This window comes from Salvelinus alpinus, chromosome 2 (assembly GCF_045679555.1).
Source record: "Salvelinus alpinus chromosome 2, SLU_Salpinus.1, whole genome shotgun sequence".
NCBI lineage: Eukaryota > Metazoa > Chordata > Actinopteri > Salmoniformes > Salmonidae > Salvelinus > Salvelinus alpinus.
In genome coordinates this window covers 3,364,386-3,390,958 of record NC_092087.1, presented here as the reverse complement: position 1 = coordinate 3,390,958, position 26,573 = coordinate 3,364,386, and the positions used below count along the sequence as shown (strand labels likewise).

The 26,573-nt window shown below is 42.2% G+C and overlaps 1 protein-coding gene across 2 annotated transcripts in view; it reads right to left on the bottom strand.

Moving 5' to 3' along the window:
* The window catches only part of LOC139553023 (inositol hexakisphosphate kinase 1-like), a 198,914-nt gene extending 172,582 nt beyond the window's left edge, over positions 1–26,332 (bottom strand). Inside the window, exon 1 of one of the 2 annotated variants that reach the window (XM_071365020.1) lies at positions 25,603–26,332. The gene's annotated coding sequence lies outside the window, so the exon portion shown is untranslated. Of the gene's footprint in view, positions 1–17,893; positions 18,050–25,602 lie in introns of those variants that run through there. The other variant, XM_071365025.1, reaches the window with a different exon arrangement.
* Between the last annotated feature and the right edge of the window lie 241 nt (positions 26,333–26,573).

Sequence of the window (26,573 nt, the reverse complement as noted above, 5' to 3'; positions counted from 1 at the left end):
GGGCCTTATAAGCGTCGCGGAAATTAGTATAACAATGGTCTAGTGTTTTTCCAGCCCTGGTAGCACAATCGATATGCTGATAGAATTTAGGGAGTTTTGTTTTTAGATTAGCCTTGTTAAAATCCCCAGCTACGATGAATGCAGCCTCAGGGTGTGTGGTTTCCAGTTTACAAAGAGTCAGATAAAGTTCGTTCAGGGCCATCGATGTGTCTGCTTGGGGGGGAATGTATACGGCTGTGATTATGATTGACGAGAATTCCCTTGGTAGATAATGCGGTCGACATTTGATTGTGAGGAGTTCTAGATCAGGTGAACAGAACGACTTGAGTTCTTGTGTGTTGTTATGATGATCACACCACTTCTCGTTAATCATAAGGCATACCCCCCCGCCCCTCTTCTTACCGGAAAGATGTTTGTTTCTGTCGGCGCGATGCATGAAGAAACCAGCTGGCTGCACCGACTCCGTTAGCGTCCCTTGAGTTAGCCATGTTTCCGTGAAGCAGAGCACGTTGCAATCCCTGATGTCTCTCTGGAATGCTACCCGTGCTCGGATTTCATCAACCTTATTGTCAAGAGACTGGACATTGGCGAGTAGTATGCTAGGGAGTGGAGCGCGATGTGCCCGTCTCCGAAGCCTGACCACGAGACTGCCACGTTTTCCCCTTTTTCGGCGTCGCACAGGGTCGCCGGCTGGGATCAGATCCATTGTATTGTGTGGAAGGCAAAACACTGGATCCGTTTCGGGAAAGTCATATTCCTGGTAGGAACGATGATGAGTTGACGTTAATCGTATATTCAGTAGTTCCTCCCGACTGTATGTAATGAAACCTAAGATTACCCGGGGTACCGATGTAAGAAATAACACGTAAAAAAACAAAATACTGCATATTTTCCAAGGAACACGAAGCGAGGCAGCCATCTCTTTTCGGCGCCGGAAGTAACCGGTGTTACTACACCACCACCTGGCTACAGGGAGAGGTTGTATTTCCCTGTTACTACACCACCACCTGGCTACAGGGAGAGGTTGTATTTCCCTGTAACTACAACACCACCTGGCTACAGGGAGGTAAGGAGTTAGGGGGGTAAGGAGTTAGGGGGGTAAGGAGTTAGGGGTAAGGAGTTAGGGGGGTAAGGAGTTAGGGGGGTAAGGAGTTAGGGGGGTAAGGAGTTAGGGGGGTAAGGAGTTAGGGGGGTAAGGAGTTAGGGGGGGTAAGGAGTTAGGGGGGGTAAGGAGTTAGGGGGGTAAGGAGTTAGGGGTAAGGAGTTAGGGGGGTAAGGAGTTAGGGGGGTAAGGAGTTAGGGGGGTAAGGAGTTAGGGGTAAGGAGTTAGGGGTAAGGAGTTAGGGGTAAGGAGTTAGGGGGGTAAGGAGTTAGGGGTAAGGAGTTAGGGGGGTAAGGAGTTAGGGGTAAGGAGTTATTGTCAGCCTACAGACCTCTTTCCCATAGAGCTGGGCAATATATACAATTACATTCATTCCAAATTATGCTTTTGCACGATAGTCCAAAATGCTTTTTCCCTTTTTAAATGTTTTTTTATTTTAGCGTGAAGTGAAACCTCTGCATCTCTCACACACACACACACACACACATCCACACCCACACACACACCCACACCCACACACCCCCACACACACACACCCCAAGCCCCTCCGTTGCCACTCTCACAACAAAGATGATCACATCGTCCTCTCTGACAAGAGGTTCCAACTCACTATTTGCATTTGAGGTTTGGTCCAACACAGAATGCGTCTTATGGACACAAACACACCGAGACATTATTTTACCGGAATAGAGGATGTAGAAATACCCTCTTTTTTATGTCTCAACTAATCAAGTTGGGCACAGAGCAGACACTACTAAAACGAGAGAATCAATGAACATTGATTCTGGAAAATGAAAGCTCAGTTTGACACAAGTGGTATTGTGACACCGAGTACCGCTAGCAGCATTCTAGCCAAAGACTGTTACACAAGCTGTCTAAGTCTGTGTTTTATAAATGTGCAATAAGCATAAAACAATTACATAAAAAAGGAATTGACAACTCGTTCTCATTCTGAGAAATACGGGTGACCACTTGATTTCAACATGTGAAATACAGTACGTGGACGAGCTGTTCAGTTGGAGACGGACAGAAGGGTGCGATAACTGTTCAACCTTGTTAGCTAGCAAATAGATCCACGTTGGCTAGACATTAAAAAACAAAGATAAGCTGCCTACTCACTAGCACGTGCTTGACAGATTGTTTAAGAGACCTGGGTTAATGATCTATTAGCCTGCTACTAGAAGTTAATCATTATTAGTGAATGTGCATTACACATGGTTCTGGTTAAATCTGTTACAACAAAAAAATATCATTTTTCAGAGACAGACTTGAAAACCAGATAAGTGATTATTGCAACAAAAAAAAGGAAAAAAGGTTCAACTATTTTAAATAAAATCATTTAATTATTAGTGGGTCTGATGGTTGTGGAAGGCTTATATTCAGTCTATGAATAACTTCACAAGTCCTGAATTCATTACATTATTACTGACTGTTTTAAAATGCAGTGTATTTCACCTTTAATTGTGCAACAAAAAATATTTAGAGGAAACATTAAAAATATATATATATATATATATTGTGAATCGCTCATAAGTTTGAAATCTGCTTTTTTTTAGGCCATATCGCCTAGCCTTTCATCTACAACCACTCAGTGACGTAACATTAACAGATCTGCAGTACTGACTCAGTGACGTAACATTAACAGATCTGCAGTACTGACTCAGTGACGTAACATTAACAGATCTGCAGTACTGACTCAGTGACGTAACATTAACAGATCTGCAGTACTGACTCAGTGACGTAACATTAACAGATCTGCAGTACTGACTCAGTGACGTAACATTAACAGATCTGCAGTACTGACTCAGTGACGTAACATTAACAGATCTGCAGTACTGACTCAGTGACGTAACATTAACAGATCTGCAGTACTGACTCAGTGACGTAACATTAACAGATCTGCAGTACTGACTCAGTGACGTAACATTAACAGATCTGCAGTACTGACTCAGTGACGTAACATTAACAGATCTGCAGTACTGACTCAGTGACGTAACATTAACAGATCTGCAGTACTGACTCAGTGACGTAACATTAACAGATCTGCAGTACTGACTCAGTGACGTAACATTAACAGATCTGCAGTACTGACTCAGTGACGTAACATTAACAGATCTGCAGTACTGACTCAGTGACGTAACATTAACAGATCTGCAGTACTGACTCAGTGACGTAACATTAACAGATCTGCAGTACTGACTCAGTGACGTAACATTAACAGATCTGCAGTACTGACTCAGTGACGTAACATTAACAGATCTGCAGTACTGACTCAGTGACGTAACATTAACAGATCTGCAGTACTGACTCAGTGACGTAACATTAACAGATCTGCAGTACTGACTCAGTGACGTAACATTAACAGATCTGCAGTACTGACTCAGTGACGTAACATTAACAGATCTGCAGTACTGACTCAGTGACGTAACATTAACAGATCTGCGGTACTGACTCAGTGACGTAACATTAACAGATCTGCGGTACTGACTCAGTGACGTAACATTAACAGATCTGCGGTACTGACTCAGTGACGTAACATTAACAGATCTGCGGTACTGACTCAGTGACGTAACATTAACAGATCTGCGGTACTGACTCAGTGACGTAACATTAACAGATCTGCGGTACTGACTCAGTGACGTAACATTAACAGATCTGCAGTACTGACTCAGTGACGTAACATTAACAGATCTGCAGTACTGACTCAGTGACGTAACATTAACAGATCTGCAGTACTGACTCAGTGACGTAACATTAACAGATCTGCAGTACTGACTCAGTGACGTAACATTAACAGATCTGCAGTACTGACTCAGTGACGTAACATTAACAGATCTGCAGTACTGACTCAGTGACGTAACATTAACAGATCTGCAGTACTGACTCAGTGACGTAACATTAACAGATCTGCAGTACTGACTCAGTGACGTAACATTAACAGATCTGCAGTACTGACTCAGTGACGTAACATTAACAGATCTGCAGTACTGACTCAGTGACGTAACATTAACAGATCTGCAGTACTGACTCAGTGACGTAACATTAACAGATCTGCAGTACTGACTCAGTGACGTAACATTAACAGATCTGCAGTACTGACTCAGTGACGTAACATTAACAGATCTGCAGTACTGACTCAGTGACGTAACATTAACAGATCTGCAGTACTGACTCAGTGACGTAACATTAACAGATCTGCAGTACTGACTCAGTGACGTAACATTAACAGATCTGCAGTACTGACTCAGTGACGTAACATTAACAGATCTGCAGTACTGACTCAGTGACGTAACATTAACAGATCTGCAGTACTGACTCAGTGACGTAACATTAACAGATCTGCAGTACTGACTCAGTGACGTAACATTAACAGATCTGCAGTACTGACTCAGTGACGTAACATTAACAGATCTGCAGTACTGACTCAGTGACGTAACATTAACAGATCTGCAGTACTGACTCAGTGACGTAACATTAACAGATCTGCAGTACTGACTCAGTGACGTAACATTAACAGATCTGCAGTACTGACTCAGTGACGTAACATTAACAGATCTGCAGTACTGACTCAGTGACGTAACATTAACAGATCTGCAGTACTGACTCAGTGACGTAACATTAACAGATCTGCAGTACTGACTCAGTGACGTAACATTAACAGATCTGCAGTACTGACTCAGTGACGTAACATTAACAGATCTGCAGTACTGACTCAGTGACGTAACATTAACAGATCTGCAGTACTGACTCAGTGACGTAACATTAACAGATCTGCAGTACTGACTCAGTGACGTAACATTAACAGATCTGCAGTACTGACTCAGTGACGTAACATTAACAGATCTGCAGTACTGACTCAGTGACGTAACATTAACAGATCTGCAGTACTGACTCAGTGACGTAACATTAACAGATCTGCAGTACTGACTCAGTGACGTAACATTAACAGATCTGCAGTACTGACTCAGTGACGTAACATTAACAGATCTGCAGTACTGACTCAGTGACGTAACATTAACAGATCTGCAGTACTGACTCAGTGACGTAACATTAACAGATCTGCAGTACTGACTCAGTGACGTAACATTAACAGATCTGCAGTACTGACTCAGTGACGTAACATTAACAGATCTGCAGTACTGACTCAGTGACGTAACATTAACAGATCTGCAGTACTGACTCAGTGACGTAACATTAACAGATCTGCGGTACTGACTCAGTGACGTAACATTAACAGATCTGCGGTACTGACTCAGTGACGTAACATTAACAGATCTGCAGTACTGACTCAGTGACGTAACATTAACAGATCTGCAGTACTGACTCAGTGACGTAACATTAACAGATCTGCAGTACTGACTCAGTGACGTAACATTAACAGATCTGCGGTACTGACTCAGTGACGTAACATTAACAGATCTGCGGTACTGACTCAGTGACGTAACATTAACAGATCTGCGGTACTGACTCAGTGACGTAACATTAACAGATCTGCGGTACTGACTCAGTGACGTAACATTAACAGATCTGCGGTACTGACTCAGTGACGTAACATTAACAGATCTGCGGTACTGACTCAGTGACGTAACATTAACAGATCTGCAGTACTGACTCAGTGACGTAACATTAACAGATCTGCAGTACTGACTCAGTGACGTAACATTAACAGATCTGCAGTACTGACTCAGTGACGTAACATTAACAGATCTGCAGTACTGACTCAGTGACGTAACATTAACAGATCTGCAGTACTGACTCAGTGACGTAACATTAACAGATCTGCAGTACTGACTCAGTGACGTAACATTAACAGATCTGCAGTACTGACTCAGTGACGTAACATTAACAGATCTGCAGTACTGACTCAGTGACGTAACATTAACAGATCTGCAGTACTGACTCAGTGACGTAACATTAACAGATCTGCAGTACTGACTCAGTGACGTAACATTAACAGATCTGCAGTACTGACTCAGTGACGTAACATTAACAGATCTGCGGTACTGACTCAGTGACGTAACATTAACAGATCTGCAGTACTGACTCAGTGACGTAACATTAACAGATCTGCAGTACTGACTCAGTGACGTAACATTAACAGATCTGCAGTACTGACTCAGTGACGTAACATTAACAGATCTGCAGTACTGACTCAGTGACGTAACATTAACAGATCTGCAGTACTGACTCAGTGACGTAACATTAACAGATCTGCAGTACTGACTCAGTGACGTAACATTAACAGATCTGCAGTACTGACTCAGTGACGTAACATTAACAGATCTGCAGTACTGACTCAGTGACGTAACATTAACAGATCTGCAGTACTGACTCAGTGACGTAACATTAACAGATCTGCAGTACTGACTCAGTGACGTAACATTAACAGATCTGCAGTACTGACTCAGTGACGTAACATTAACAGATCTGCAGTACTGACTCAGTGACGTAACATTAACAGATCTGCAGTACTGACTCAGTGACGTAACATTAACAGATCTGCAGTACTGACTCAGTGACGTAACATTAACAGATCTGCGGTACTGACTCAGTGACGTAACATTAACAGATCTGCGGTACTGACTCAGTGACGTAACATTAACAGATCTGCGGTACTGACTCAGTGACGTAACATTAACAGATCTGCAGTACTGACTCAGTGACGTAACATTAACAGATCTGCAGTACTGACTCAGTGACGTAACATTAACAGATCTGCAGTACTGACTCAGTGACGTAACATTAACAGATCTGCAGTACTGACTCAGTGACGTAACATTAACAGATCTGCAGTACTGACTCAGTGACGTAACATTAACAGATCTGCGGTACTGACTCAGTGACGTAACATTAACAGATCTGCGGTACTGACTCAGTGACGTAACATTAACAGATCTGCGGTACTGACTCAGTGACGTAACATTAACAGATCTGCGGTACTGACTCAGTGACGTAACATTAACAGATCTGCGGTACTGACTCAGTGACGTAACATTAACAGATCTGCGGTACTGACTCAGTGACGTAACATTAACAGATCTGCGGTACTGACTCAGTGACGTAACATTAACAGATCTGCAGTACTGACTCAGTGACGTAACATTAACAGATCTGCAGTACTGACTCAGTGACGTAACATTAACAGATCTGCAGTACTGACTCAGTGACGTAACATTAACAGATCTGCAGTACTGACTCAGTGACGTAACATTAACAGATCTGCAGTACTGACTCAGTGACGTAACATTAACAGATCTGCAGTACTGACTCAGTGACGTAACATTAACAGATCTGCAGTACTGACTCAGTGACGTAACATTAACAGATCTGCAGTACTGACTCAGTGACGTAACATTAACAGATCTGCAGTACTGACTCAGTGACGTAACATTAACAGATCTGCAGTACTGACTCAGTGACGTAACATTAACAGATCTGCAGTACTGACTCAGTGACGTAACATTAACAGATCTGCAGTACTGACTCAGTGACGTAACATTAACAGATCTGCGGTACTGACTCAGTGACGTAACATTAAAGATCTGCGGTACTGACTCAGTGACGTAACATTAACAGATCTGCAGTACTGACTCAGTGACGTAACATTAACAGATCTGCAGTACTGACTCAGTGACGTAACATTAACAGATCTGCGGTACTGACTCAGTGACGTAACATTAACAGATCTGCGGTACTGACTCAGTGACGTAACATTAACAGATCTGCAGTACTGACTCAGTGACGTAACATTAACAGATCTGCAGTACTGACTCAGTGACGTAACATTAACAGATCTGCAGTACTGACTCAGTGACGTAACATTAACAGATCTGCAGTACTGACTCAGTGACGTAACATTAACAGATCTGCAGTACTGACTCAGTGACGTAACATTAACAGATCTGCGGTACTGACTCAGTGACGTAACATTAACAGATCTGCGGTACTGACTCAGTGACGTAACATTAACAGATCTGCGGTACTGACTCAGTGACGTAACATTAACAGATCTGCGGTACTGACTCAGTGACGTAACATTAACAGATCTGCGGTACTGACTCAGTGACGTAACATTAACAGATCTGCGGTACTGACTCAGTGACGTAACATTAACAGATCTGCAGTACTGACTCAGTGACGTAACATTAACAGATCTGCAGTACTGACTCAGTGACGTAACATTAACAGATCTGCAGTACTGACTCAGTGACGTAACATTAACAGATCTGCAGTACTGACTCAGTGACGTAACATTAACAGATCTGCAGTACTGACTCAGTGACGTAACATTAACAGATCTGCAGTACTGACTCAGTGACGTAACATTAACAGATCTGCAGTACTGACTCAGTGACGTAACATTAACAGATCTGCAGTACTGACTCAGTGACGTAACATTAACAGATCTGCAGTACTGACTCAGTGACGTAACATTAACAGATCTGCAGTACTGACTCAGTGACGTAACATTAACAGATCTGCAGTACTGACTCAGTGACGTAACATTAACAGATCTGCAGTACTGACTCAGTGACGTAACATTAACAGATCTGCAGTACTGACTCAGTGACGTAACATTAACAGATCTGCAGTACTGACTCAGTGACGTAACATTAACAGATCTGCAGTACTGACTCAGTGACGTAACATTAACAGGTCTGCAGTACTGACTCAGTGACGTAACATTAACAGATCTGCGGTACTGACTCAGTGACGTAACATTAACAGATCTGCAGTACTGACTCAGTGACGTAACATTAACAGATCTGCAGTACTGACTCAGTGACGTAACATTAACAGATCTGCAGTACTGACTCAGTGACGTAACATTAACAGATCTGCAGTACTGACTCAGTGACGTAACATTAACAGATCTGCAGTACTGACTCAGTGACGTAACATTAACAGATCTGCAGTACTGACTCAGTGACGTAACATTAACAGATCTGCAGTACTGACTCAGTGACGTAACATTAACAGATCTGCAGTACTGACTCAGTGACGTAACATTAACAGATCTGCAGTACTGACTCAGTGACGTAACATTAACAGATCTGCAGTACTGACTCAGTGACGTAACATTAACAGATCTGCAGTACTGACTCAGTGACGTAACATTAACAGATCTGCAGTACTGACTCAGTGACGTAACATTAACAGATCTGCAGTACTGACTCAGTGACGTAACATTAACAGATCTGCAGTACTGACTCAGTGACGTAACATTAACAGATCTGCAGTACTGACTCAGTGACGTAACATTAACAGATCTGCAGTACTGACTCAGTGACGTAACATTAACAGATCTGCAGTACTGACTCAGTGACGTAACATTAACAGATCTGCAGTACTGACTCAGTGACGTAACATTAACAGATCTGCAGTACTGACTCAGTGACGTAACATTAACAGATCTGCAGTACTGACTCAGTGACGTAACATTAACAGATCTGCAGTACTGACTCAGTGACGTAACATTAACAGATCTGCAGTACTGACTCAGTGACGTAACATTAACAGATCTGCGGTACTGACTCAGTGACGTAACATTAACAGATCTGCAGTACTGACTCAGTGACGTAACATTAACAGATCTGCAGTACTGACTCAGTGACGTAACATTAACAGATCTGCAGTACTGACTCAGTGACGTAACATTAACAGATCTGCGGTACTGACTCAGTGACGTAACATTAACAGATCTGCAGTACTGACTCAGTGACGTAACATTAACAGATCTGCAGTACTGACTCAGTGACGTAACATTAACAGATCTGCAGTACTGACTCAGTGACGTAACATTAACAGATCTGCAGTACTGACTCAGTGACGTAACATTAACAGATCTGCAGTACTGACTCAGTGACGTAACATTAACAGATCTGCAGTACTGACTCAGTGACGTAACATTAACAGATCTGCGGTACTGACTCAGTGACGTAACATTAACAGATCTGCGGTACTGACTCAGTGACGTAACATTAACAGATCTGCGGTACTGACTCAGTGACGTAACATTAACAGATCTGCGGTACTGACTCAGTGACGTAACATTAACAGATCTGCAGTACTGACTCAGTGACGTAACATTAACAGATCTGCAGTACTGACTCAGTGACGTAACATTAACAGATCTGCAGTACTGACTCAGTGACGTAACATTAACAGATCTGCAGTACTGACTCAGTGACGTAACATTAACAGATCTGCAGTACTGACTCAGTGACGTAACATTAACAGATCTGCAGTACTGACTCAGTGACGTAACATTAACAGATCTGCAGTACTGACTCAGTGACGTAACATTAACAGATCTGCAGTACTGACTCAGTGACGTAACATTAACAGATCTGCAGTACTGACTCAGTGACGTAACATTAACAGATCTGCAGTACTGACTCAGTGACGTAACATTAACAGATCTGCAGTACTGACTCAGTGACGTAACATTAACAGATCTGCAGTACTGACTCAGTGACGTAACATTAACAGATCTGCAGTACTGACTCAGTGACGTAACATTAACAGATCTGCAGTACTGACTCAGTGACGTAACATTAACAGATCTGCAGTACTGACTCAGTGACGTAACATTAACAGATCTGCAGTACTGACTCAGTGACGTAACATTAACAGGTCTGCAGTACTGACTCAGTGACGTAACATTAACAGATCTGCGGTACTGACTCAGTGACGTAACATTAACAGATCTGCAGTACTGACTCAGTGACGTAACATTAACAGATCTGCAGTACTGACTCAGTGACGTAACATTAACAGATCTGCAGTACTGACTCAGTGACGTAACATTAACAGATCTGCAGTACTGACTCAGTGACGTAACATTAACAGATCTGCAGTACTGACTCAGTGACGTAACATTAACAGATCTGCAGTACTGACTCAGTGACGTAACATTAACAGATCTGCAGTACTGACTCAGTGACGTAACATTAACAGATCTGCAGTACTGACTCAGTGACGTAACATTAACAGATCTGCAGTACTGACTCAGTGACGTAACATTAACAGATCTGCAGTACTGACTCAGTGACGTAACATTAACAGATCTGCAGTACTGACTCAGTGACGTAACATTAACAGATCTGCGGTACTGACTCAGTGACGTAACATTAACAGATCTGCGGTACTGACTCAGTGACGTAACATTAACAGATCTGCGGTACTGACTCAGTGACGTAACATTAACAGATCTGCTACACAAAAAAAAAAACATCAAATAATGTTTTCATACATTTTGTTTTTTATTTACTTCAAGGGTTCTTCGTATTCCAAATCAAATATCAAAATGACCCTAGGTACGACCTTAAAGCAATTCCATTTAGCTTAGTAGAAACCCCTCTCTACCCAAGCTTAGACAGGGATTAGACTCTTACGCGTTCATATTAACACATCTGATGTGTGTCAATTTAAGTCAAGAGGGGGTTTGGAAAGCATTGTTACAGCCAAACCAACACCTACGACAACATGAAAAGAAATGGGAGACCGAAGGCTTCCATTCGTCCACCACAAACAGCTGTAATCTCTGCTTGCTGTGCATTTTCAGATTTTCCATCCGATGCAGTTGGATCCAGGATGTGGGTTGTGGCTGCTAGGCATTCGCAAATGAGATTTGTGGAGCTCTAAACTAAGCACTTACATCATCAACGGGACCGGAAGGCTGAGGATCCACGACATTAGACTGGAACATAGATATGGAAAGACGACAACTCCGATCCTTGCAATGGTGCCTTCTTTAAAAGAACCATTAAACTATCTTAAAAGTAGTCCGTTTCTTATTTTTGTTCTTCTTCTGAGTGTATTGGACAGTTTGTAAATAATCCCACCGAGTTGACGACTTAAAAATGGTTAATAAAGCCTTCAAAAATGTTACTGCCCATTCTAAAACAGGCTTTGTTCCAGGTGCGCTCTCTATCCAACTCTATGTACTGCAGTAACATCCTGGTCCAGATTAGAGGCTATTTCTATCAGCCTACTAGAGAGCAGAGCAGGCCGGGCCAGGATGTCCACACCAGGCCACGCCAAGGACCACGGGTTGATCCGTAGAACAACCAATGACTTCCAGGAACACCACGCGAGTCTCCAAATTAAAGTTGTACCATCCAGAAACTTGCCAGGTTTCTAGAATTGTCTGTAATGTTGCAACCCTACTCCAAATGCTTCTGTATTCTAACCATAGACACATGTAGACAGATATCATATAATATATGCCATTTTCCCGGACACTTTCATTCATAGCAATTTACCGTCATGCATGCATACATTTTACGTACATGAACTTCTGGTCATCGCACCCACTATCCTGGTGTTGCAAGCACCAACCGAGCTACAAACGATCATAAAGGATACAGTGCAACCTTACGACACAATGACCGATTCTTACGTCAAAAGTTCACAGCCTTTCCACCATAGAAATTTAAAAAAGTGGTCCGACCCACATCACAATGATAATCACTCTGTGCTGCCCACTGGCCACCATGGCTGACATCTAGTCTGCTAGGCTAAAAATCACATTCCCCCTGAGAGAGATATTGACTAACAGGTCAATATGAGATACAGCGTGCAATTAAGGCATGGGTGGAAATTAATGGCAATTTCAAAAATAGCTCAATGCTTTTTGAGTAGCTGTTAGATTTATCTCAGTGTGAAAAGGCTACAGGTACAGTCTTTGGTGATCAACAGATGGTTGCACTGGGAGGAAAGCATTTATGTCTCTCTATGGCAGCGTGCTCCTACAGTTCAGAGTCGAAAGAGGTTAAAACCTACTTTCCCCAAGCTGGCTAATAACTAGTTATACCAAAGGAATTATATCAGAGAGAGCGGGGGGGGGGGGGGGGGGGTCATCAGCATAAATCTAGCTTTAAGTCAAACTAAACTAAAAGTGCCAGGATGATATTGAAAATGACCTACTCTTTGGATGCAGCGAGTGCACTTTGTCTCTACTTGAGCTTCAAATGGCACCCTATTCCCTGGTCCAAAGTAGTGCACTAAAGAGGGAATATAGTGGCATGTGGGACATAACCAATGACTCCAAGTCAATGATGTATGCTCCAACCTCAGCTGGGAACTTGGGTGAGTGGGTAGGGTTGCAAAGTACCGGGAAAATACCAAAATACCAAAACATTTTTTTGTGACATTTTCCCCAAAAAACTTTCCCCCCCTCCCATTTTTTTTTTTTTTTTAAAGGGACGTCAACTATGACATGACACATTGAATTTAAAAAAACATCTCTCTCTCTTTTGGTTATTGAACTACAGTAAATGAAGTGGATTTACACCCGGTAACAACTGCGGAAACGGAATTACATCATTGCTTCCCTGATGGTCCTTTTGTTCGATTAATTCCATTGTTATATCCCCAAAATGTCCATTAATTTGGCGCGTTTAATTCAGAAAAACACAGGTTCCAACTCGCCCAGCATGAGTACAAAATATCTAATAAGTTACCTGTAAACTTTGTCCAAACATTTCAAACAACTTTCCAAATCCAACTTTAAGTATTTTAAAATGTAAATATTCAATCAAATTTAAGACGGGATAAACTGTGTTCAATAGAGGATAAAATGAAAGGGGAGCGAGCTTCAGGTTACGCGCCCCAAACAAAAGAGTACACTTGGTTATCCACTTAGAAAGGAAAGGGCTACTTCTTCACTACTCAAAGGAAAAACATCAACCATTTTCTAAAGACTGTTGACATCTGGTGGAAGCCATAGGAACTGCAAGCATATTTCCATTAAAAACGGGCTTGCCATAGGAAACTAATGTAAAACAGATTGACCTCAAAAAAGAAATTCCCTGGATGGATTGTGCTCAGGGTTTCGCCTGCCAAATCAGTTCTGTTATACTCACAGACATTATTCAGTTTTAGAAACGTCAGAGTGTTTTCTATCCAAATCTACTAATAATATGCATATCCTAGCTTCTGGGCCTGAGTAGCAGGCCGGACCAGACCAAACCTGAACAAATCATAGACGACCGGACTATACCTGAACCAATCATAGACAACGGGACCATACCTGAACCAATCATAGACGTTAGAGATATACATCATTCTCTTCCAAGGCGATTGGATACGTATCTAAGATACATGGCCTCTAATACGATACAGGAACGATACATTGAGTTAGAAACAATTCGCTGTGATTTGGTTTCATTAGAGGGGGGAAGAAATAAAAAAAATCGATGAGATTCGGTTCAATGCACAATTTTTTTTCTCGCATTAACATTCATTTTCCATTCTAAATTCAAATCTGCTGCAGTTGGAGGTCTGAGCTGATTTCTCTCTGTGTGCGTGTACATGATTTATACGGTGTATGTACACTGAGTGTACAAAACATTAGGAACACTTTCCTAAAATTGAGTTGTACCCCCTTTTGCCCTCAGAACGCAGTCTCCTCTGAACAGTTGATGTTGAGATGTGTGTGTGTGTGTGTGTGTGTGTGTGTGTGTGTGTGTGTGTGTGTGTGTGTGTGTGTGTGTGTGTGTGTGTGTGTGTGTGTGTGTGTGTGTGTGTGTGTGTGTGTGTGTGTGTGTGTGTGTGTTACTTGAACTCTGAAGCATTTATTTGGGCTGCAATTTCTGAGGATGGAAACGTTAATGAACCAAATAGGGCTATCTTCTGTATACCACTCTTACCTTGTCACAACACAACTGATTGGCTCAAACACATGACGGAAAGGAATTCCACAAACGAACTATTAACAAGGCACACCTATTAATTGAAATGCATTCCAGGTGACTACCTCATGAAACTGGTTGAGGGAAGGCCAAGTGCGTGCAAAGCTGTCATCAAGGAAAAGGGTGGCTACTTTGTAAAAAAATGTTGCTTACTACATGATTACATGTGTTATTTCATAGTTTTGATGTCTTCACTATTATTCTACAATGTAGAGAATTGGTAAAAATTGAGAAAAACCCTTGAATGAGTAAGTGTGTCCAAACTTTTGACTGGCAAAGCAAAGACACTGGACAGAGGAACTCTGCCTAGAAGGCCAGCATCCCGGAGTCACCTCTTCACTGTTGACGTTGAGACAGGTGTTTTGTGGGTACTATTTAAGGAAGCTGCCAGTTGAGGACTTGTGAGGCGTCTGTTTCTCAAACTAGACACTCTAATGTACTTGTCCTCTTGCTCAGTAGTGCACCAGGGCCTCCCACTCATCTTTCTATTCTGGTTAGAGCCAGTTTGCGCTGTTCTGTGAAGGGAGTAGTACACAGCGTTGTACAAGATCTTCAGTTTCTTGGCAATTTCTCGCATGGAATAGCCTTCATTTCTCAGAACAAGAATAGACTGACAAGTTTCAGAAGAAAGGTCTTTGTTTCTGGCCATTTTAAGCCTGTAATCGAACCCACGAATGCTGATGCTCCAGATACTCAACTAGTCTAAAGGACAGTTTTATTGCTTCTTTAAATCAGAAACAACCATTTTCAGCTGAACTAACATAATTGCAAAAGGGTTTTCTAATGATCAATTAGCCTTTAAAATTATAAACTTGGATTAGCTAACACAAAGTGCCATTGGAACACAGGAGTGATGGTTGCTGATAATGGCCCTCTGTACGCCTATGTAGATATTCCACACAAAAAATCTGCTGTTTCCATCTACAATAGTCATTTACAACATTATCAATGCCTACACTGTATTTCTGATACATTTTATGTTATTTTAAATGGACAATTTTTTTGTTGCTTTTCTTTCAAAAACAAGGACATTTCTAAGTGAACCCAAACTTTTGTACGGTAGCGTACATAAAATAAAAAATATAAATCAAATTGTATTGTATTAGTCACATGCGCCAAATACAACCTTACAGTGAAATGCTTACTTATGAGCCCCTAACCAACAATGTCATTTAATATATATATATGAAATACGAATAAGAATGAAAAGTAACAAGTAATTAAATAGCAGCAGAAAAATAACAATAGCGAAACTATATACAGGGGGATACCGGTACAGAGTCAATGTGCGGAGGCACCTGTTAGTCGAGGTAATTGAGGTAATATGTAGATGTAGGTTAGAGTTACTATGCGTAGATGATAACAACAGAGAGTAGCAGCGGTGTAAAAGAGGGGGGGGGGGGGGGGCAATGCAAATAGTCTGGGTAGCCATTTGATTAGGTGTTCAGGAGTCTTATGGCTTGGAGGTAGAAGCTGTTTAGAAGCCTCTTGGACCTAGGATGTTTCAAAACATTCTGTTTGTAAGCTTTTAAAGACATTCTCTGGAACTTCGGCGACTAGTATTTTTTTGACCTCCCGTTTTGGGCTGGATTTGTCAAGGTGTAGTTTATACATGCATAATCTATGAGCAGAAATACAATTTTACCTCAATTACCCACGAAATCTCTAGTTTAAAAGCGACCGTTTACTGGAAGCTGTCAGGTGCCATTTTCCCTATATTTTCCTCCCACTTGGACCAACCCCGAGGCAATCCGAGTTCCAGCCAATGCGCTTCATCCCCTCGCCATTTGAGTGACAGCTAGCAAGAGGCACACACAACAGAGTGGTGCACATACTGTCTCTGCACACATGACAGAGTACCCACTTTTCAGAGACCACTTTTGGCTCGTGAACTCTACTTTCAGAAGTACTGGCTAAAAAGTATACAAAAAGTACCGGAGAATATTTTTAAATGATATCAATCTCAACTGTTAATATTTTCCAGTGATGAAGACATGGATGTCTCCATGGTATGTGGGGGAGGCAAAATGGGTCAACATTTGAGCACCTCTTATCTCTTGAATATTTTGGCATTCAGGTCCAAAAAGTAACTTTGACCACGTCTACCATGGGAAAATATGTATGGAAAGTTTTGTTCAAATCAAATATGGGTGCTTTTCATCCGGACGTGAAAAAACTGCCCCCTATCCCAGAGAGGTTTTGTTCAAATCAAATATGGGTGCGGTCAAAAAAAGTGATTGAAATGAAATGGAACGACCCCATATCGAAATAGCAGGCTACTGAAAGAACATCTGCCCAGAACACATTCACGTTATTGTTTCTTCATAGACTGTCCATGACTCTAATATCTCACAATATCTGTCCATAATAACCATGAGGATCTGACACTGCTTTGCCCGAATATATTAGAATAAAAACTGCATAACACGACGATCGGTGTCGGAGCAATGGATATGAAATATACCCTAGCCTACAATTAAGAGGATCCAAGCAAATCTACGACCTCAGAGTCCATCCCAAACATCACAAAGCTACAAAGTTATTTTTAGAGAAGCAGAAATTCACACCACTCTGCTGCTCAATTGAGCATTAACATTATCTAGACCAGAAACGAAAAGACACGACTGAAGTAGCTACAGATGTAGGATCTTAATTTGATTACTTTTGTTGGGGGGGGGGGGGCAGGAAGCCTAGCAGTTAAGAGCGTTGGGCCAGTAACCAAAATGTCACTGGTTTGAGAATCCTAGAGCCGACTGTCGATGTGCCCTTGAGCAAGGCATTTAAACCGAATTGCTCCTGTAAGATGATCTAGATAAGAGCGTCTGCTAACTGACTCAAATGTCAACATAAAACATTTCGCTGAGAATTTTCCTACGCCGCAGGAAATGCAAATGAGCTGTGTGATTTACATACATTCACAGAAAACACACAGTTATATTAACAGCACTTTTCACGTAGTCTACTTTTGGCCAGCTAATAGCCTAACCATTGATCAAGCAACTTCATGGACTAAACTTTAAAAAGTGTTGCTTTGACAATATAGGTCCAATTAAGATCCTACATCTGTACACATATAATAAAACAGTCTCTCAACCTGATCATGGTGGCATCCTCGTCTGACAAGTCCCAGCTCTTATGACCAGAGAAGTACAGTAGCATCCAGCAGTGAGAATAAGCCGTTTTCACCCCTCTTCTGTCAGTACAGCACTAGCCGTGCCGTGCTGTGGTAGTCCATACTCTTAGTCCTATAGGACACTGAGTGGCACTCAGTTTAACAGACCATCCAATGCTCCGCGTTCAAAAGGGGGAGGGATTAAAGCCTTGTATTTCTGTGACATAACAAACTGTCTTCCTTCCTGTACAGCCGGTTTCAGTCTACCTCCAGTAAATTCCAACACTCCAACACTCCAACCCACATTAAAAAAGAAAATGGTATAGTATACTATGGTATAAATACTTTAGTATTCACCCGTGTTTTTGCGGACTAAAGTGTGCAAAAACACCAGTCAATACTGTAGCATTTACAGTTAACGGTAGTATTAATACTATAGTATTAACTGTAGTATTCACTGTAGTATTTACAGTCAACTATAGTATAACTACTATAGTATTAACTGTAGTATTCACTGTAGTATTTACAGTTAACTATAGTATAACTACTATAGTATTAACTGTAGTATTCACAGTAGTATTTACAGCTAACTATAGTATAACTACTATAGTATTAACTGTAGTATTCACTGTAGTATTTACAGTTAACTATAGTATAACTACTATAGTATTAACTGTAGTATTCACAGTAGTATTTACAGTTACCTATAGTATAAATACTATAGTATGAACTGTAGTATTTACAGTTGACTATAGTATAAATAATGTAGTAAAATAAAACTGCTGTACATACTACTATATTAATTAATGGAGGGTTTTTGCAGATTGTAGTACTTTCTGTAATGTTTTTGTTTTATTATCTTTGACATAGAAGTGGAGGATTTCTCTGAGGAACCCTGCTGGAGAAATAGTCAAATGAGCACATTTTCAATAACCTGTAGGTAGGAAGGACTGGGGTCTGAACGTGGTTCTGCAGATATTACTGTCGTAATTACTATAGTATTCCAGAGAGGGATTTCAAGAGACGTGAACCCTCTAAGCCTCTTTAGTGTGGCGACAGTCCTGTTTGCAGCCAGGCCAGGGACAGGGACAGACCCATGTACAGACCCAGGGACAGACCCAGGGACAGACCCAGGGACAGGGACAGACCCATGTACAGACTCAGGGCCAGACACAGGGCCAGACCCAGGGACAGGGACAGACCCAGGGCCAGGGACAGACACAGGGACAGACCCAGGGACAGACACAGGGACAGACACAGGGACAGACCCAGGGACAGACCCAGGGACAGACCCAGGGACAGACACAGGGACAGACACAGGGACAGACCCAGGGACAGACCCAGGGACAGACCCAGGGACAGACCCAGGGACAGACCCAGGACAGACCCAGGACAGACACAGGGACAGACCAAGGGACAGACCAAGGGACAGACCCAGGACAGACCCAGGACAGGGCTGGGGGGATATTAGACTTCTCCGTCACCACCATACTCCACAATTATCACCTGACCGATCTGCTGCCGACTGGACATTGAGCTAATCATAACTGATGGCCATCTAGGAATTAGGGGACAAAGTGTGAATCCAGGCTAACGCCATTCACACTGACTAGGGTTGGGCACGATTACTTGACTATTCAAACGGGCGGCAGGTACCCTAGTGGTTGGAGCGTTGGGCTACTGAATACAACTTCACACTGGTCACTGACATTCACACTATTACTGAATACAACTTCACACTGGTCACTGATATTCACACCATTACTGAATACAACTTCACACTGGTCACTGATATTCACACCATTACTAAATACAACTTCACACTGGTCACTGATATTCACACTATTACTGAATACAACTTCACACTGGTCACTGATATTCACACTATTACTGAATACAACTTCACACTGGTCACTGATATTCACACTATTACTGAATACAACTTCACACTGGTCACTGATATTCACACTATTACTGAACACAACTTCACACTGGTCACTGATATTCACACCATTACTGAATACAACTTCACACTGGTCACTGATATTCACACTATTACAGAATACAACTTCACACTGGTCACTGATATTCACACTATTACAGAATACAACTTCACACTGGTCACTGATATTCACACCATTACTGAATACAACTTCACACTGGTCACTGATATTCACACCATTACTGAATACAACTTCACACTGGTCACTGATATTCACACTATTACTGAATACAACTTCACACTGGTCACTGATATTCACACTATTACAGAATACAACTTCACACTGGTCACTGATATTCCCACCATTACTGAACACAACTTCACACTGTATATTATAATACTCCATAGAATGTCTGATTTGCTCATATTTGCAAAGGCCTACCTGTGATTTAGATGGAGGAAAGGGAGGAAGGAATGTACTGTACAAGCATGATGATCTGCAAGTCATTGTGGCAGTAAGGTGAAAACACTGTATAAAAAACTTAAACTCTTCAGTAAACAGACCCACACACTCTCCCTCCCTCAAAGCACACACACATCACTCTCTCCCACAAGCACACACACACACTGCTCCCAACTTAAAACATGGTAGGTACAAAACTGAATTGAAGGAGCTCCAGAAATATATTTTTGTATAGTATATATATAAAATCTAATGCAACATTGTTTCTTGAGCTGAAATAAACCATCCCATAAAATGTTCCTTACGCACAAAAACTTCAAATTTTGTGCACAAATTTGTTTACATACCTGTTCGTCAGCATTTCTCAGTTCTAAAGATACTCCATCCACCTGACAGGTGTGGCATATCAAGAAGCTGATTAAACAGCGTGATCATTACACAGGTGCACCTTGTGCTGGGGACAATAAAAGGCCACAAAAATGTGCAGTTTTTGTCACACAACAATGCAACAGATGTCTTAAGTTGAGAGAGCGTGCAAATGGCATACTGACTGCAGTAATGTCCACCAGAGCTGTTGCCAGAGAATTTAATGTTAATTTCTCTACCATAAGCCGCCACCAATGGTGTTTTAGAGATGTTGGCAATATGTCCAACTGGCCTCACAACCGCTGACCACATGTAACCATGCCAGACCAGGACCTCCACATCTGAATCACACCTATTTGAATCAGACCTATATGAATCCTACCATTGATATAGTTTAATCTTCCATTAAGGCTTATATGAATCACACCCATATGAATCACACACATATGAATCACACCTATATGAATCCTACCTTTGAAACACATCTATTTGAATCACACCCATATGAATCACACCCATATGAATCCTACCTTTGAAACACACCTCATGAGAAGCAGACCCTTTTCCTTTCTTCCTGGGCCAATCAAATTTGCCTAGACCTATCTAATCAAATCAAATCAAATTAGCCTAGACCTATTGTTAGGTTAGCAGGTTTTTAGCTAGGTAACGTGACTGAACAACGTTGTTTATCAAACCAATAATTAGCAACCCTGGATTAGTTTAAAACAGCCCGCAACAGTTTGTGAAATTATATCAAATCTGTGCAAAAAATATATAATTTTAATCACACAAGGAAAAACAGTAGTGCTGGTAAAATTGGTATTTCCTGTAAAGCTGCAAGCATGCAAGTCACTGTGCTGTGCTCTATTTGTCCTCTCTGGTACTCAGAGGCTGCGTGACAGTAAACTTGTAAAAGCCTACTCAGACTGGTCCTCTGTTTTATGAAATTATACAAATGCATCAACTTTGCTCACCCGGCATGCTGCTCCAATGTAACATCTAATCTAACAACAGAAGACTCCTCAGGGACTGCACACCCACCCGCCCTCACGGCTAATTTAGAATTGTTTTATTTTACCATTATTTAACTAGGCAAGTCAGTTAAGAACAAATTATTATTTACAATGACAGCCTAGGAACAGTGGGTTAACTGTGACCTAAGTGACCGAGCGTGGTATGATCGCCGGTTCCAGTATCTCAGAAACGTCCGGCTTCCTGGGCTTTTTACAAACAACAGTGTCAAAGGGTTTACCAAGAATGGTGCGACAAACAACAGAACATCTAGCCAGACTCTCCATCTCGCATTACCATGGTAACCTCCTGCCCTTAAAGATCGTCTCATCTGTGATATTTTTGTTATAAGACTCAGGTCACAAAAAAAATGTAATGAAACAATACAGCATATTACTTCTTACTAGTTATACACCTATGTTTTAGAAATACTACAAAGCATGTTCGTCCATTTCTTGTGTTTGTTGGTGTAATGTTAGCGGGAAAACATCTGAGTGGCTGGTAGATTAGCTACAGTGTCTGGTGTCCCATAAAGTTAATTTTAGGCTCCGCAGCCAGCCCTGATAAACAGCCACAGAAACAGCCAACCAGAACTGATAAATCAGATAACTGACAGGCCCTGACCTTAACCACCACAGCAAACAGAGCTCTCTGTCTGTCTGTCTGTCTCTGTGTCTGTCTCTGTGTCTGTGTCTGTGTCTGTGTGTGTGTGTGTGTGTGTGTGTGTGTGTGTGTGTGTGTGTGTGTGTGTGTGTGTGTGTGTGTGTGTGTGTGTGTGATTGAAAGGCACCAACAGCATCTCTTCAGCTATCATGGTGGTTTTCCAGCCCATATAAAAACACCATGGCTCAAACATTGCTTCTGCTTGACAAGTCAGTCTGTCTTCGCCCTGCTTCCGCTTGACCAGTCAGTCTGTCTTCGCCCTGCTTCCGCTTGACCAGTCAGTCTGTCTTCACCCTGCTTCCGCTTGACCAGTCAGTCTGTCTTCACCCTGCTTCCGCTTGACCAGTCAGTCTGTCTTCACCCTGCTTCCGCTTGACCAGTCAGTCTGTCTTCGCCCTGCTTCCGCTTGACCAGTCAGTAAGTCTTCACCCTGCTTCCGCTTGACCAGTCAGTCTGTCTTCACCCTGCTTCTGCTTGACCAGTCAGTCTGTCTTCACACTGCTTCCGCTTGACCAGTCAGTCTGTCTTCACCCTGCTTCCGCTTGACCAGTCAGTCTGTCTTCACCCTGCTTCCGCTTGACCAGTCAGTCTGTCTTCACCCTGCTTCTGCTTGACCAGTCAGTCTGTCTTCACCCTGCTTCTGCTTGACCAGTCAGTCTGTCTTCACCCTGCTTCTGCTTGACCAGTCAGTCTGTCTTCACCCTGCTTCTGCTTGACCAGTCAGTCTGTCTTCACCCTGCTTCTGTTTGACCAGTCAGTCTGTCTTCACCCTGCTTCTGCTTGACCAGTCAGTCTGTCTTCAACGGCTTCGTCCCAAATGGAGCTCTGATCTAAAGTAGTGCACTACATAGGACATAGGGTGCCATTTGGGAAGCATCCATGATGTTACTGTGCACTGGCAAAACAACAGCACTCATGTGGGAAGACAAGGATAAAGTTAGAGTTATTAGAGGCACCCTACTCCTTATGGGCCCTGGTTGAAAGTAGTGCACTACATAGGGAATAGGGTGCCATTTGGGAGGGATCCATAATGTGCCTACATTGGTCGTGTTGACTCGTGGTAAGCCATTCCAGAATATGCAGAGTCGGGAGACTGGACGAGAAAAAGCTTCTGATTTGTGCAATGAGCCCTCCTAAGCAACTACACCACAATCCTGTAGTCTTCCCCACAAACTGCTAGTGACTTTATTTCCAAGCCTCTGTGTGTGTGTGTCTTCCCATCGACAGTTAGAGCAACTACAATAGAGTTTCATCGCACACTTTCTGACTAATTCATATTTATGCTGCCATCTGGGCGGCAGGTAGCCTAGCAGTTAGAGAGGAGAGACAGCAACTGAAGGGTTGCCAGTTCGAATCCCGAGTCCGAAGGGGAAAAAATATTGTGGGAAATGAGCTGGAACCGGAGGGTTGCTGGTATCAAATTCTAGGCACTAAACCACCCACAACAACACCCCCCCCCCCCCCCTCTCCCCTCCACAACCTATAGATGTATGTGTCTTTCAGAGGGGTTGGGTTAAAGGAGGAAGTCAAAATTCAGGTTGGGCCTTGTGTGCAAATGTCCAATAAAGTGGCTAATTAATCTTAATCTCACTAGCACAGCATTACAGCAGGCATGTGTTCACTACTACCACAGATATCCTAATAAATGAAGGGAATCATTGCATGTTTCAACTGAAATTATTTAAAATGGATACAGTATTGGGGATTACCTGGGGATTATTGCCAAGGTGTGTGTGTGGCCGTTTCTCTATCAGGCTGATACAGAGAGAGACTCATCCATGCTTTTATTACAAACAGGCTTGACTACTGTAATGCTCTCATGTCTGGTCTACCCAAGAAAGCCATTGGTCAACTGCAAAACACACATGGGTACCTACAAAGACCAGACAGAGAGCACACATTAAACCGGTTTTAAGGTTTCTGCACTGGCTGCTTGTGAGATTTGTAATTAACTTTAGGATTATTCTATTGATTATCCAATACATGTCAGACATGCTTTTAAGTTCTGTGCCCAGTATGTCCCTCAGGTCCTCTGGCCTTTTAACTATCCAAAAGCCTAGGACCAAGAGGCATGGAGAGGCAGCCTTTAGTTACCATTTACCCTTTATTTAACTAGGCAAGTCAGTTAGGAACAACTTCTTATTTACAATGACGACCTACCGGGGAACAGTGGGTTAACTGCCTTGTTCAGGTGTAGAAAGACAGATTTTTACCTTGTCAGCTCTGGGATTCGATCCAGCAACCTTTTGGTTACTGGCCCAACTAGGTTACCTGCCGCCCCTAACCACTAGGCTACACGACCATTTCTATACCACTGTCAGCTTCAGTACACAAGGGAGGTCACCCAGAAGGGGGATACTGCTGCACAGTCAGGTCTAGAAGCATTTCGCTACACTCGCAATAACATCTGCTAACCATGTGTATGTGACCAATACCATTTTTTTTGTATTTGGAAAGTGGCTCTGCATGGAAAAAGACACATTCGACAGGTGACACGAATGTTAATTGATGAGGCACGGCCCAGCGGGGTGGCAGGCAACAACCCTAGGTCTGTGGTGATGTTGAGAGAGGGCTGGGTGGGCTAGAGGCTTGAAGCCTGGAGGTGCTGACATGGGCAGAGGGGATGGGAATTCTCTGGATGTCTGTCAGTCAGCCTCGCCTGCCAGTTTACAAGAGTTCCTAATGACACTAATGCTGCTATTGTCTTTCTCTCTCATTAAAATGTAAGAGGAGCAAGTAAGTAAACAACGGAACATATGAATCCATGTTCAGGCAGAGGTCCAGCTGACTTGCCAGTCATTTTCAAGGGCAGAGTATGACGGGCCACTGTATAACACTGATGATACTAGAGAACAGATACTGGACATGACAAGAGCAGTTAGCTATTTAACGTTACTGCCGTCTATAGTTAGCTAACGTTATAACAATCACGGTTCATGTTTATAATTAAGCTAACATTAGCTAGCCATCACAGACATTGCAGTAACAACAACCAAACATTGCAAATATCTTTAGATTGTAAGTTGCTAGCTGATACCATTGTTCGTGGATCTGACGTTAGCTAGATAACTAAACAACGTTAGTCACATAGCTAGCTAGCCTTGTTACCAAAATATGTATGTTAATAAACCAATATTTTAGATTAGCTCAGCCAGATAGCTAGCAAACCAACGTTTATGGCAATGCAAGCTTCACAGCTAGTTAGTTACACATTAAAACCAACGTTAGCAAACGTTGTTTACTTACCAGGTTTTGTGAATCCTCAGTTTAACAGATGGAAGCAAATCGGTGAAATCCCAGATAGGAAGGCAAACAAGACAGACCCCTGAATGAAGTTGTCGTTCCTGAAATAAAATTACCTAGCAGCTAACGTGTAGCCTGTGTTGCTGCAGTTTAACTAGACGCTAGACTAGCAAGCTAACGATAACTAACTTTAGCTAGATCTAGGTAACTAACGTTAATGTAGCTAGATAGAATGTACTTGCAACCTGAGACCAAGTCTCCAGCTAACTGTTAGTTAGCTAGCTAACGGTACTCTGGTTAACCCTTAGCTAACGTTAGCTAGCTACGATAGCGTAGCTAAATGTCGGAGTAAACACACGTTAACTAGGTCATTTACTGTACTAGCTAGCTAACATTCGCTTGGCTAGCTAGTTAGAAGCCAGTTCGCTTCTGGCATTGTTGTTTCCCCCTGGGTTAGCACAATAGCTAGCTAATTTGGGTTCTTCAATTTAGCCAACAATATATGTGTCCCTCTCCCGTCTAACACCACAACTCAACCCAATAATAATGTCAGCCCGTAAAATCGACCATCATCATCACCCTCATAACATTACTGCGCTACCACTAGCTATCTAGAAAATGTTTTATGTGGCTTAAGTGAAAGTTGGCAACCAGTAGCTAATGCTTTACAATTGTGAATCAGTTTGTAACCCAAGAAATGATGTAAAAAATTCCAAATGTTTGGACACTGACAGTTGCGCTCGGATAATTTCACGAAGCGCTGTTGCCACCTAGCGACAGTGCTGGGTGGTGAAGCTCGCAACTTCCGGTTGCCTTTTTTGAATCATTAGTTTCTAAATAAACGTGTTGTAGCTAAATCCGCTCCGGCACAGTTTATAAAAACCTTTACTTATTCAAGCCATTTTTCTTATTCTAAAGAACACACACGCACACAATTTAAAATAAAAAGTGACTGGTCAGGGTCATGTCAGGAT